The sequence below is a fragment of the Mycteria americana genome, unplaced genomic scaffold (assembly GCF_035582795.1).
Source record: "Mycteria americana isolate JAX WOST 10 ecotype Jacksonville Zoo and Gardens unplaced genomic scaffold, USCA_MyAme_1.0 Scaffold_115, whole genome shotgun sequence".
NCBI classification, from domain to species: Eukaryota; Metazoa; Chordata; class Aves; order Ciconiiformes; family Ciconiidae; genus Mycteria; species Mycteria americana.
In genome coordinates, this window is record NW_027445455.1 from 57,179 (window position 1) to 70,483 (window position 13,305).

The following is a 13,305-nucleotide window of genomic DNA, read 5'->3' on the forward strand; positions in this document are numbered from 1 at the left end:
CATCGAGATGTCCAGGAGAGGACCCAGACGTCCAGGAGAGGACACAGGTACCCAGGAGGGGACTCGGCCGTTCAGGAGAAGACCCCGGCATCTGGGAGGGGATCCAGGTGTCCAGGAGAGGGCTCAGGCACTCATGAGAGGACCAGGGTGCCAAGGAGATGACCCAGATGTCCAAGGGGGAAACCCAGATCTCCAGGAGAAGACCGAGCTGTCCAGGAGGCCACCCAGGCGTATGAGAGAGGATCCAGGCGCTCCTGAGAGGACGCCAGTGCCCAAGAGGGGACTTGGGTGTTCAGGAGAAGACCCAGGCATCTGGGAGGGGACCCAGACGTCCAGGAGAGGACGTGGGTGCCCAGGAGGGGACTTGGGTGTTCAGGAGAAGACCCAGGCATCTGGGAGGGGACCCAGGTGTCCAGGAGAGGACGTGGGTGCCCAGGAGGGGACTTGGGTGTTCAGGAGAAGACCCCGGCATCTGGGAGGGGACCCAGGTGTCCAGGAGAGGACCCAGATGTCCGTGAGGGGACCCAGACGTCCAGGAGAGGACGTGGGTGCCCAGGAGGGGACTTGGGTGTTCAGGAGAAGACCCCGGCATCTGGGAGGGGGACCCAGGTGTCCAGGAGAGGACCCAGATGTCCGTGAGGGGACCCAGACGTCCAGGAGAGGACGTGGGTGCCCAGGAGGGGACTTGGGTGTTCAGGAGAAGACCCCGGCATCTGGGAGGGGGACCCAGGTGTCCAGGAGAGGACCCAGATGTCCGTGAGGGGACCCAGACGTCCAGGAGAGGACGTGGGTGCCCAGGAGGGGACTTGGGTGTTCAGGAGAAGACCCCGGCATCTGGGAGGGGACCCAGGTGTCCAGGAGAGGACCCAGATGTCCGTGAGGGGACCCAGACGTCCAGGAGAGGACGTGGGTGCCCAGGAGGGGACTTGGGTGTTCAGGAGAAGACCCCGGCATCTGGGAGGGGACCCAGGTGTCCAGGAGAGGACCCAGATGTCCGTGAGGGGACCCAGACGTCCAGGAGAGGACGTGGGTGCCCAGGAGGGGACTTGGGTGTTCAGGAGAAGACCCCGGCATCTGGGAGGGGACCCAGGTGTCCAGGAGAGGACCCAGATGTCCGTGAGGGGACCCAGACGTCCAGGAGAGGACGTGGGTGCCCAGGAGGGGACTTGGGTGTTCAGGAGAAGACCCCGGCATCTGGGAGGGGGACCCAGGTGTCCAGGAGAGGGCTCAGGCACTCATGAGAGGACCAGGGTGCCAAGGAGATGACCCAGATGTCCAAGGGGAAAACCCACATCTCCAGGAGAGGACCCAGACCTCCAGGAGAGGACCCAGGCATCCAGAAGAGGCCATGGGTACTGGGTACCTTCTGGGGAGGTGCTGGCCCCCCATCCCGAGGTGACGCAGGTCGTGCCGGGCTCTGGGAGGCAGGAGGCCACGGGGATGGGTTGGATTCTGCTGGTGAGGGTGACAGGCGTCAGGAGCTTTATCATCATGATGTCGTTGTCCTTGGTGGTGGGGTCGTAGTCGGGGTGTGCCACCAACTTCTGCACCATCTTCTGCGCCTCGCCCCACTCCCGCGTGTAGAGGTTATGCTTGCCCAGGCGGATGGTGGTGACCCTACGGCAGGCAGGAGGGACGCGTGGGACACGCAGCGAGGTGGCTAGGACCACAAGACCATGGCCCACGTGTGGGGCTTGGAGGCCACGGTGCGGCCGCGGCACTTGTGGGGCACGGCACGGCTGGGACGCGTGGGACATGGGCAGCCTGGCCCATGTATGGGACACAGAGACTGTGACGTGGCCGTGGGTCCTGTGGGATGTGGCATGGCCGGGACACGTGTGGGACCACAGCATGGCCATGGCATGCGTGGGATGCGGCCGGGACATGGATGGGACACGGCATGGTCCCTGAACGGGACGTGGAGACCATGGTGCAGCCGTGGCACGTGGTGGGACACAGCATGTCCACGACACGTGTGGGACATGGAGACCATGGTCCATGTATGGAGGCTGTGATGCAGCCACAGCACTTGCAGGACACGTGTGGGACGTGGGGTCTGCAGCATGGACAGGACACGTGTGGGACACGGCATGGCCCACGCGTGGGACGTGGGGTCTGCAGCATGGCCAGGACACGTGTGGGACATGGCATGGCCCACGCATGGGACGTGGGGTCTGCAGCATGGCCAGGACACGTGTGGGACACGGCATGGCCCACGTGTGGGACGTGGGGTCTGCGGCATGGCCCACGCGTGGGACGTGGGGTCTGCAGCATGGCCAGGACACGTGTGGGACATGGCATGGCCCACGCGTGGGACGTGGGGTCTGCAGCATGGCCAGGACACGTGTGGGACATGGCATGGCCCACGCGTGGGACGTGGGGTCTGCAGCATGGCCAGGACACGTGTGGGACATGGCATGGCCCACGCGTGGGACGTGGGGTCTGCAGCATGGCCAGGACACGTGTGGGACATGGCATGGCCCACACGTGGGACGTGGGGTCTGCAGCATGGCCAGGACACGTGTGGGACACGGCATGGCCCACGCGTGGGACGTGGGGTCTGCAGCATGGCCAGGACACGTGTGGGACATGGCATGGCCCACGCGTGGGACGTGGGGACCATGCTGCATGCATGACACACGTGGGACATGGCATAGCCAGGACACGTGTAGACCACAGAGACCACAGCACGGCCACGACATGCGTGGGACCACGACCCAGAACACGCGTGGGCCATGGAGACCATGACACACGGGACCGGGACACGCCACGGCAGGGTGGGGTGGCACACCTGGGGGTGGCGAGCCAAGTAGAGCAGGGGACACGGCGCAAACGTGGCACGCGAGACGTCACCCTTACCCCGGCGTGGTGCAGTGGGCCGCCGTCACCACCCACTGCCTGGCCACGAGGACGCCGCCGCAGTAGAGCTTGTACATGTCCAGGATGGCCACCTGCCACGGCTGCGAGTGGGGCTCGCAGTCCATGCCGCCCACCACGCGCGTTTCGCCCGCCACCGAGGACGCTGCAAGGGATGAGGGACCGGGGAGACACGCGTTAGTGCCACCGTACGCGTGTCTGCGCCGCTGGTCGGACCCTCCACCCCCGCACTCACCCGTGGTTGCCACCAAAACCAGGGCTCCCAGCAGCTTCACGGTGCCCCATAGCCTGGGGGCCACCATGGCTCGCACCTCCATCGCCGTGGCCGCTGTGGGGCAGAGGTGTTAGTCCCCACGATGGGGGTTTTGCCCTTCGTGGCTTCACCTGGACCCTCCGCCCCGCTCCAGGAGAAGGTGAGATGTTTCTTGGGGCATCGTGGTACCTCCACACAGTTTGGCGGGGGGGGGGGGACGACACATTGCGGTAGCTCTACACCATTTTGGGGTCTACACCAACGTGGCGGCCCCCTCCCCGCCCCCCCACCTCGGTCCCCTCCACCCAGCGGTCGGAGCTGCACAATTCGCCCCGTCATCAGGCTTTTGCAACGGTGACATCATTATCCCAAGTGCCACGGCGGCAATCAACAGAGTCATCGTTAATGAGGCCCGTAATTATGGGCTCCACCAACTCCTCCGCCTCCTCCTCCTTGTCTTGAGGCGATTGACCTCCCAGCACCTCGCTCTGCCCTTGGATGCCTCCCTCGGGCTGGGGCTGTGGGTCGTGCCCCCTGGAGATAGGGGTTGTGGTCCCCCCATGGTTGGGGGTCATGGTTCTTCAAGGCTGTGGCTTGGAGGCACCCTTGGATGTGGGTCATTGCTCCCCACGGACGTGGGTTGTGGGTTGCAAGGACATGGGTCGTGGCTTTCCGTGGTTGTGGGTCGTGGTCCCCCCATGGCTGTGGGTCATGGTTCCCCGTGGGTCACGGTTCCCCATGGCTCTGAGTCATGGTTTCCCATGGCCGTGGGTTCCTCCAACCCATGGCCACAGGTCATTGCTCCCCATGAGCGTGGGTCATGGTTCCTCATGGCAGTGGGTCATTGCTCCCCATGGAGGAGGTTTGTGGGCCCCATGGAAGTGGGTCAAGGCTCCACGTGACTGTGGGCCATGGTTCCCATGGCCATGGGTTGGAGCCACCCATGGGTGTGGGTCACCACGCCCTGTGGACATGTGCCATGGGCCCCACAGATAAAGGAAATGGGTCCCATGGGCACGGGTCATTGCTCCCCACGGACACGGGACGTGGGCCCCATGGACAGAGGTGGTGGGCCCCATGGACATGGGTGGTGGTTCCCTGCGGAGAGGCTGGATGAGGATGGGAGGTGGGGGAAGGGGGGGGCTGAGGGAGGAAGGCTGAGGATGGAGGGATGGAGAGAGTGGAGAGGGAGGGATGGATGTGGGGAAGGAGGGACGGGGCCAGCACGGAGAAGGAGGGAGGGATGGAGATGATGGACGGAGGGATGGAGCAAGCATGGAGGAGGAAGGATGGATGGAGGAAGCAGGGAGAAGGAGGGATGGAGTGATCATGGAGAAGAAGGGATGGATGGAGATGTGGGATCAAGGGATGAAGCGAACGTGGAGAAGGAACGAGGGATGGAGCAAGCGTGAAGGAAGGAAGGATGGAGATCAGGGATGGGGCAAGCGTGGAGAAGGAGGGAAGGATGGAGATCAGGGATGGAGCAAACCTGGAGAGGGAAGGAAGGATGGGGTTCAGGGATGGAGCAAACCTGGAGAAGGAAGGAAGGATGGGGTTCAGGGATGGAGCAAACCTGGAGAAGGAGGGATGGTTGGAGATCAGGGATGGAGGGTTGAGTTGAACATGGAGAAGGAGGGATGGACGGAGACCCGGGATGGGTCCAACATGGAGAAGGAGGGATGGACGGAGACCCGGGATGGGTCCAACATGGAGAAGCAGGGATGGATGGAGACCAGGGACGGAGGCATGGGTCAAACTTGGGGAAGGAAGGGTAGATGGAGATCGGGGATGAAGCAAGAAGGAGGGACGGATGGAAGGATTGACCGCGGACCATCACCTCTTGCAGAAGGGGCCCCATCACCCCCCACCCACCGCCCCCATCCCGGCAAACCTCTCCGCAGGTCCCCGCTGTGCCCCGCCGGGGGCCGGGGGGCGGCCGCCCCGCTCCTTCCCGGCCGAGCTCTCCCGGTTCCAAGCCGACGTCCCGGCCGGCCGTTGGGGACGGGGTGAATTCCTCGTGTCCGTGTGGTGTCGTGTCCAACCGCCCCCCCCCGCCCCCCTCCCCGCCACACACACACACACACCCTACGTCGAAACAAAACCGTCCCGACCGGCCCCGGCGCGTCTCCTCCGTCGCTGCCGCCGCTCCGCGCCCGTCCCTCCCACGTGAGCGCCGTCGGTTTTATAACGGCGTCGGGGCCCGGCCCGGCTCGTCCCACCCCGGGGCTGAGCTGGAGGCGTCTGACGGGCGCGAAGACGCCTCGCCGCCTCCTTCCCTAATCCCTCGGCGCTTCCTCGGCACCGCCTCGCCTTGCTTCACGGCGAGAGGCGGCGGCATGTGCTGATTGGTCGGACGGCTTCGGTGGTCAGCGGTCGGCGATTGGCTCGCTCGGCGCTGGGCGGCTGCACGGGGACGGATGCGGCGATGCGGAGGTGCTGATTGGTCGGACGGCTTCGGTGGTCAGCGGGCGGCGATTGGCTCGCTCGGCTCTGGATGGCTGTGGTGATGTGGAGGTGCTGATTGGTCGGTTGGCTTTGGTGGTCAGCGGTCGGCGATTGGCTCGCTCGGTGCTGGACGGCTGCGGTGATATGGAGGTGCTGATTGGTCGGTCGGCTTTGGTGGTCAGCGGTCGGCGATTGGCTCGCTCGGCGCTGGACGGCTGCACGGGGACGGCTGCGGCGATGCGGAGGTGCTGATTGGTCGGTTGGCTTTGGTGGTCATTGGTTGGTGATTGGCTCGCTTAGCGCTGGACGACTGCGGTGATACGGAGGTGCTGATTGGTCGGTTGGCTTTGGTGGTCAGCGGTCGGCGATTGGCTCGCTCAGCGCTGGACGGCTGCACGGGGACGGCTGCGGTGATGCGGAGGTGCTGATTGGTCGGTTGGCTTTGGTGGTCACCGGTTGGTGATTGGCTCGCTTAGCGCTGGACGGCTGCACGGGGACGGCTGCAGCGATGCGGAGGTGCTGATTGGTCGGTTGGCTTCAGTGGTCAGCGGTTGGCGATTGGCTTGCTCGGTGCTGGGCGGCTGCACGGGGACGGATGCGGCGATGCGGAGGTGCTGATTGGTCGGTTGGCTTCGGTGGTCAGCGGGCGGCGATTGGCTCGCTCGGCTCTGGATGGCTGTGGTGATGTCGAGGTGCTGATTGGTCCGTTGGCTTTGGTGGTCACCGGTTGGTGATTGGCTCGCTTAGCACTGGACGACTGTGGTGATACGGAGGTGCTGATTGGTCGGTTGGCTTTGGTGGTCAGCGGTCGGCGATTGGCTCGCTCGGCGCTGGATGGCTGCGGCGATGCAGAGGTGCTGATTGGTCGGTTGGCTTCAGTGGTCAGCGGTTGGCGATTGGCTCGCTTGGCGCTGGACAGCTGCGGTGATACGGAGGTGCTGATTGGTCTGTTGGCTTTGGTGGTCAGCGGTCGGCGATTGGCTCGCTTGGCGCTGGACGGCTGCACGGGGACGGCTGCGGCGATGCGGAGGTGCTGATTGGTCCGTTGGCTTTGGTGGTCATGGTTGGTGATTGGCTCGCTCGGCGCTGGGCGGCTGCACGGGGACGGCTGCGGCGATGCGGAGGTGCTGATTGGTCGGTTGGCTTTGGTGGTCACCGGTTGGTGATTGGCTCGCTTAGCGCTGGGCGGCTGCACGGGGACGGCTGCAGCGATGTGGAGGTGCTGATTGGTCGGTTGGCTTCGGTGGTCAGCGGTCGGTGATTGGCTCGCTTAGCGCTGGACGGCTGTGGTGATATGGAGGTGCTGATTGGTCGGTTGGCTTTGGTGGTCAGCGGTCGGCGATTGGCTCGCTCGGCGCTGGATGGCTGTGGCGATGCAGAGGTGCTGATTGGTCGGTTGGCTTCAGTGGTCAGCGGGCGGCGATTGGCTCGCTCGGCGCTGGGCGGCTGCACGGGGACGGCTGCGGTGATGCAGAGGTGCTGATTGGTCGGTTGGCTTTGGTGGTCACCGGTTGGTGATTGGCTCGCTTAGCGCTGGGCGGCTGCACGGGGACGGCTGCGGCGATGCGGAGGTGCTGATTGGTCGGTTGGCTTCGGTGGTCAGTGGGCGGCGATTGGCTCGCTCGGCGCTGGGCGGCTGCACGGGGACGGCTGCGGCGATACGGAGGTGCTGATTGGTCGGTTGGCTTCGGTGGTCAGCGGTCGCGATTGGCTCGCTCGGCGCTGGATGGCTGCGGTGATACGGAGGTGCTGATTGGTCAGTTGGCTTTGGTGGTCATCGGTTGGTGATTGGCTCGCTTAGCACTGGACGGCTGCACGGGGACGGCTGCGGCGATGCGGAGGTGCTGATTGGTCGGTTGGCTTCGGTGGTCAGCGGTCGCGATTGGCTCGCTCGGCGCTGGATGGCTGCGGTGATACGGAGGTGCTGATTGGTCAGTTGGCTTTGGTGGTCACCGGTTGGTGATTGGCTCGCTTAGCGCTGGACGGCTGCGGTGATATGGAGGTGCTGATTGGTCGGTCGGCTTTGGTGGTCAGCGGTCGGCGATTGGCTCGCTCGGCGCTGGATGGCTGCGGCGATGCAGAGGTGCTGATTGGTCGGTTGGCTTCAGTGGTCAGCGGGCGGCGATTGGCTCGCTCGGCGCTGGACGGCTGCACGGGGACGGCTGTGGCGATGCAGAGGTGCTGATTGGTCGGTTGGCTTTGGTGGTCAGCGGTTGGCGATTGGCTCGCTCGGCGCTGGACGGCTGCACGGGGACGGCTGTGGCGATGCAGAGGTGCTGATTGGTCGGTTGGCTTTGGTGGTCAGCGGTCGGCGATTGGCTCGCTTAGCGCTGGACGACTGCAGTGATACGGAGGTGCTGATTGGTCAGTTGGCTTTGGTGGTCATCGGTTGGTGATTGGCTCGCTTAGCGCTGGACAGCTGCACGGGGACGGCTGCGGCGATGCGGAGGTGCTGATTGGTCGGTTGGCTTTGGTGGTCAGCGGTCGGCGATTGGCTCGCTCGGCGCTGGACGGCTGCACAGGGACGGCTGCGGCGATGCAGAGGTGCTGATTGGTCGGTCGGCTTTGGTGGTCAACAGTTGGTGATTGGCTCGCTCGGCTCTGGATGGCTGTGGTGATGTGGAGGTGCTGATTGGTCCGTTGGCTTTGGTGGTCAGCAGTTGGTGATTGGCTCGCTTAGCGCTGGACGACTGCGGTGATACGGAGGTGCTGATTGGTCGGTTGGCTTTGGTGGTCATTGGTTGGTGATTGGCTCGCTTAGTGCTGGACGGCTGCGGTGATACGGAGGTGCTGATTGGTCGGTTGGCTTTGGTGGTCATTGGTTGGTGATTGGCTCGCTTGGCGCTGGACGGCTGCGGTGATACGGAGGTGCTGATTGGTCGGTTGGCTTTGGTGGTCATTGGTTGGTCATTGGCTCGCTTGGCGCTGGACGGCTGCAGCGATGCGGAGGTGCTGATTGGCCGGTTGGCTCTGGAGACATGACAGTGCTGGTAGGTCAACCGGCTTCGGAAAGCCAAGGCAGGTGATTGGCCGGTCATGTCGGAGGGAATCGCACGACATTGGCCGGCGGTTTTGGAGACCAACGCGATCTGATTGGCCAATGACTTTGGAAACTCGCGCACGGTGATGGGCCAGCTGGCTTTGGAGATGTGGGCGTGTTCATTGGCTAACGGCTTTGGAGACCGGCATGTGCTATTGGCCAGCTGCTTTTGCAAGGCAGCAAGTCCCATTGGCCAGGCAGTGTTGGAGACCGGCACGTGCCAGTTGGCCAACCGGCTTTGGGGAGCAGCACGTGCTGATTGGCCAGCTGGCTTTGGAGATCTGGAGGTCCTGGTTGGCCAACCAGCTTTGGAGACCAGCACATAACTGATTGGCCAGCTGGCTTTGGAGATCTGGAGGTGCTGGTTGGCCAACCAGCTTTGGAGACCACCATGTGCCCGTTGGCCAACCAGCTTTGGAGATCAGCACGTGCTGGTTGGCCAGCTGGCTTTGGAGATCTGGAGGTCCTGGTTGGCCAACCAGCTTTGGAGACCACCATGTGCTGGCTGGCCAACCAGCTTTGGAGATCTGGATGTGCTGGTTGGCCAACCAGCTTTGGAGACCACCATGTGCTGGTTGGCCAACCAGCTTTGGAGACCACCACGTGCCCGTTGGCCAACCAGCTTTGGAGATCAGCACGTGCTGGTTGGCCAACCAGCTTTGGAGACCACCATGTGCCCGTTGGCCAACCAGCTTTGGAGACCAGCACATGCTGGTTGGCCAACCAGCTTTGGAGACCACCACGTGCCCGTTAGGCAACCAGCTTTGGAGACCAGCACGTGCTGGTTGGCCAGCTGGCTTTGGAGATCTGGAGGTCCTGGTTGGCCAACCAGCTTTGGAGACCACCATGTGCCCGTTGGCCAACCAGCTTTGGAGACCAGCACATAACTGATTGGCCAGCTGGCTTTGGAGATCTGGAGGTGCTGGTTGGCCAACCAGCTTTGGAGACCAGCACGTGCTGATTGGCCAACCAAATGAAGACATCAGCATGTACCGATTGGCTGGCCAGCTTTGGAGATCAGCTGATTGGCCAGTCAACTTTGGAGAGCATCAGCCACGGGTTGGCTGGCCGGCTTTGAGGTGCATCCATGTGACCGTGGTCAACACACGCATGGACATGCAGACCCCTGCATGACAACACACCTCCACGACACGTCCATGACACACGTCCACATGTCCACATGTCCATGACACGCATCCACATGTCCATGACATGCGTCCACATGTCCATGACACGCGTCCACATGTCCATGACACACATCCACACGTCCATGACACGCGTCCACATGTCCACATGTCCATGACACGCATCCACATGTCCATGACACGCATCCACATGTCCGTGACACACATCCACACGTCCATGACACATGTACACATGTCCACATGTCCATGACACGCATCCACATGTCCATGACACACATCCACACGTCCATGACACACGTCCACATGTCCATGACACGCATCCACATGTCCATGACACGCATCCACATGTCCATGACACACATCCACACGTCCATGACACATGTACACATGTCCACATGTCCATGACACGCATCCACATGTCCATGACACACATCCACATGTCCATGACACGCGTCCACAGGACACATCCGCACATTCACAACACACGTCCACACGTCCATGACACATGTCCACACGTCCGCAACACACGTCCACACGTCCTCACGTCCATGACACATGTCCACACGTCCGCAACACACGTCCACACATCCACAGGTCCACGACACACGTCCACATGTCCGCAACACACGTCCACACGTCCACGACACACGTCCACATGCCCACAACACATGTCCACACGTCCTCACGTCCACGACACATGTCCACACATGTGCAACACACGTCCACATGTCCGCAACACACGTCCACATGTCCTCACGTCCGCAACACACGTCCACACGTCCACGACACACGTCCACAGGTCCACGACACACGTCCACATGTCTGCAACACACGTCCACACGTCCTCATGTCCATGACACACGTCCACACGACCATGACACACGTCCACATGTCCACAACACATGTCCACACATCCACACGTCCACGACACACATCCACACGTCCGCAACACACGTCCACACGTCCATGACACACGTCCACATGTCCGCAACACACATCCACACGTCCTCACGTCCACGACACACGTCCACACGTCCACGACACACGCCCACACATCCGCAACACACGTCCACATGTCCGCAACACACGTCCACACGTCCTCATGTCCACGACACACGTCCTCACGTCCACGACACACGTCCACACGTCTGCAACACATGTCCACATGTCCTCACGTCCGCAACACATGTCCACACGTCCATGACACACGTCCACACGTCCGTGACACACGTCCACACATCCACACGTCCACGACACACGTCCACACGTCCGCAACACACGTCCACATGTCCGCAACACACGTCCAAACGTCCATGACACACGTCCACACGTCCGTGACACACGTCCACGTCCGCAACACACATCCACACGTCCACGACACACGTCCACACGTCCACGACACACGTCCACATGTCCGCAACACACGTCCACACGTCCTCATGTCCACGACACACGTCCACATGTCCGCAACACACGTCCACATGTCCTCACGTCCGCAACACACGTCCACACGTGCACGACACACGTCCACATGTCTGCAACACACGTCCACACGTCCTCATGTCCATGACACACGTCCTCATGTCCATGACACACGTCCACATGTCCGCAACACACGTCCAAACGTCCATGACACACGTCCACACGTCCATGACACACGTCCACGTCCGCAACACACATCCACACGTCCACGACACACGTCCACACATCCACGACACACGTCCACATGTCTGCAACACACGTCCACACATCCACACGTCCGCAACACACGTCCACACGTCCGCAACACACGTCCACACGTCCACGACACACGTCCACACGTCCATGACACACGTCCACACGTCCGCAACACACGTCCACACGTCCACGACACACGTCCACACGTCCATGACACACGTCCACATGTCCGTGACACACGTCCACGTCCGCAACACACGTCCACACGTCCACGACACACGTCCATACGTCCTCACGTCCACGACACACGTCCATATGTCCACGACACACGTCCACACGTCCACGACACACGTCCACAACAGGCATTCATCCACCTGTGCACGCACACCCCGGGCCCACCCACGGGTGCCCGCTCACGCTAGAGGGTGCTGTCACCCCGTGCCGCTTGCACGTGGCTTGGGGCGGGGCTTCTGGCCGGGGGGCGGCGTGGCCAGTAGGTGGGAGGGGCGGGGCTTGCTCCCCCCCCCTTCGTGTAAATCCCAAGCGGTCCCGCTGGGTGTAAGCGGCGTAAACAGGGCGGTGCGGCTTCTCGGGCGGAGCCGTACGCTGCGGGCTCGGCCCGACTGGTTCTCTCGTTGGGGGGGCCTCGTTAGCGGCCGCCTCATTAGCGAGCTCTTAATTGGTGTCAATTAGGGTGCCCACGCGCTGCCAGGAGGAGCCAGCTCCCTGCTTTACTCCTGGTTTACACGGCCTGCGCTAACCCCGGGTGTCCCGGCCGGCGGTGGGGACGTGGGGTGTCCCCAGCACGTGGTGGTGGGGGTCACGGGGTGGTCTCACGGTGGAGGGGGCATCATGGGGACCATGATGGGACCGTGATGGGACCGTGGGGAGGGACACGTGGGACCATGGGGCGCTGGCCGTGGCCTCCAGAGATGGACAAGCGCGGTGGTGACGTGCCCAACTGTGGCCACCAGGCTGGGCATAGGTGGTGGTGGGTCACCATCTGTGGCTTTCTGAGCTGCCATGTGTGTCCTCCAGGCGTGGACATGTGTGTCCTCTTGCTGTGGACATACGTGGCTGCTAGACCTGGACATCTCTTCTCCAGACCTGGACACGTGTGGCAGATATGTGGTTGCAGGTTGCCAGCATGGCCACCGGCACTAGATACGTGTGGCCATGAGCTGCCCACCATGGCCACCAGAACGAGTCGTGTGGTTGCAGGTTGCCACCATGGCCACCAGCACCAGGTGTGTGATTGGGGGTTGTCACCATGGCCACCAGCACCAAATACACGTGGCCATGAGTTGTCCACTATGGCCACCAGCACCAGACATGTGGTTGCAGGTTGCCAGCATGGCCACCAGCACTAGATACATGTGGCCATGAGCTGCCCACCGTGGCCACCAGAACCAGGTGTGATTGGGGGTTGGCACCATGGCCACCAGCATCAAACACACGTGGCCATGAGTTGTCAACCATGGCCACCATCACCAGATATGTGGTTGCAGGTTGCCACGATGGCCACCAGCATCAAATACACGTGGCCATGAGTTGTCAACCATGGCCACCATCACCAGATATGTGGTTGCAGGTTGCCACGATGGCCACCAGCACCAGACACCCGTGGCCATGAGCTGCCCACCATGGCCACCAGCACCAGATATGTGGTTGCAGGTTGCTACCATGGCCACGAGCACCAGAATTGTGGTTGGAGGTTGCCACCATGGCCACCAGCACTAGATACATGTGGCCATGAGTCACAACCAGCCATGGCAACCATGGCTGTTGCCACCATAGCCACCAGCACCACGTGTGTGATTGGAGGTTGCCCCACCATGGCCACCAGCACCAAATACACGTGGCCATGA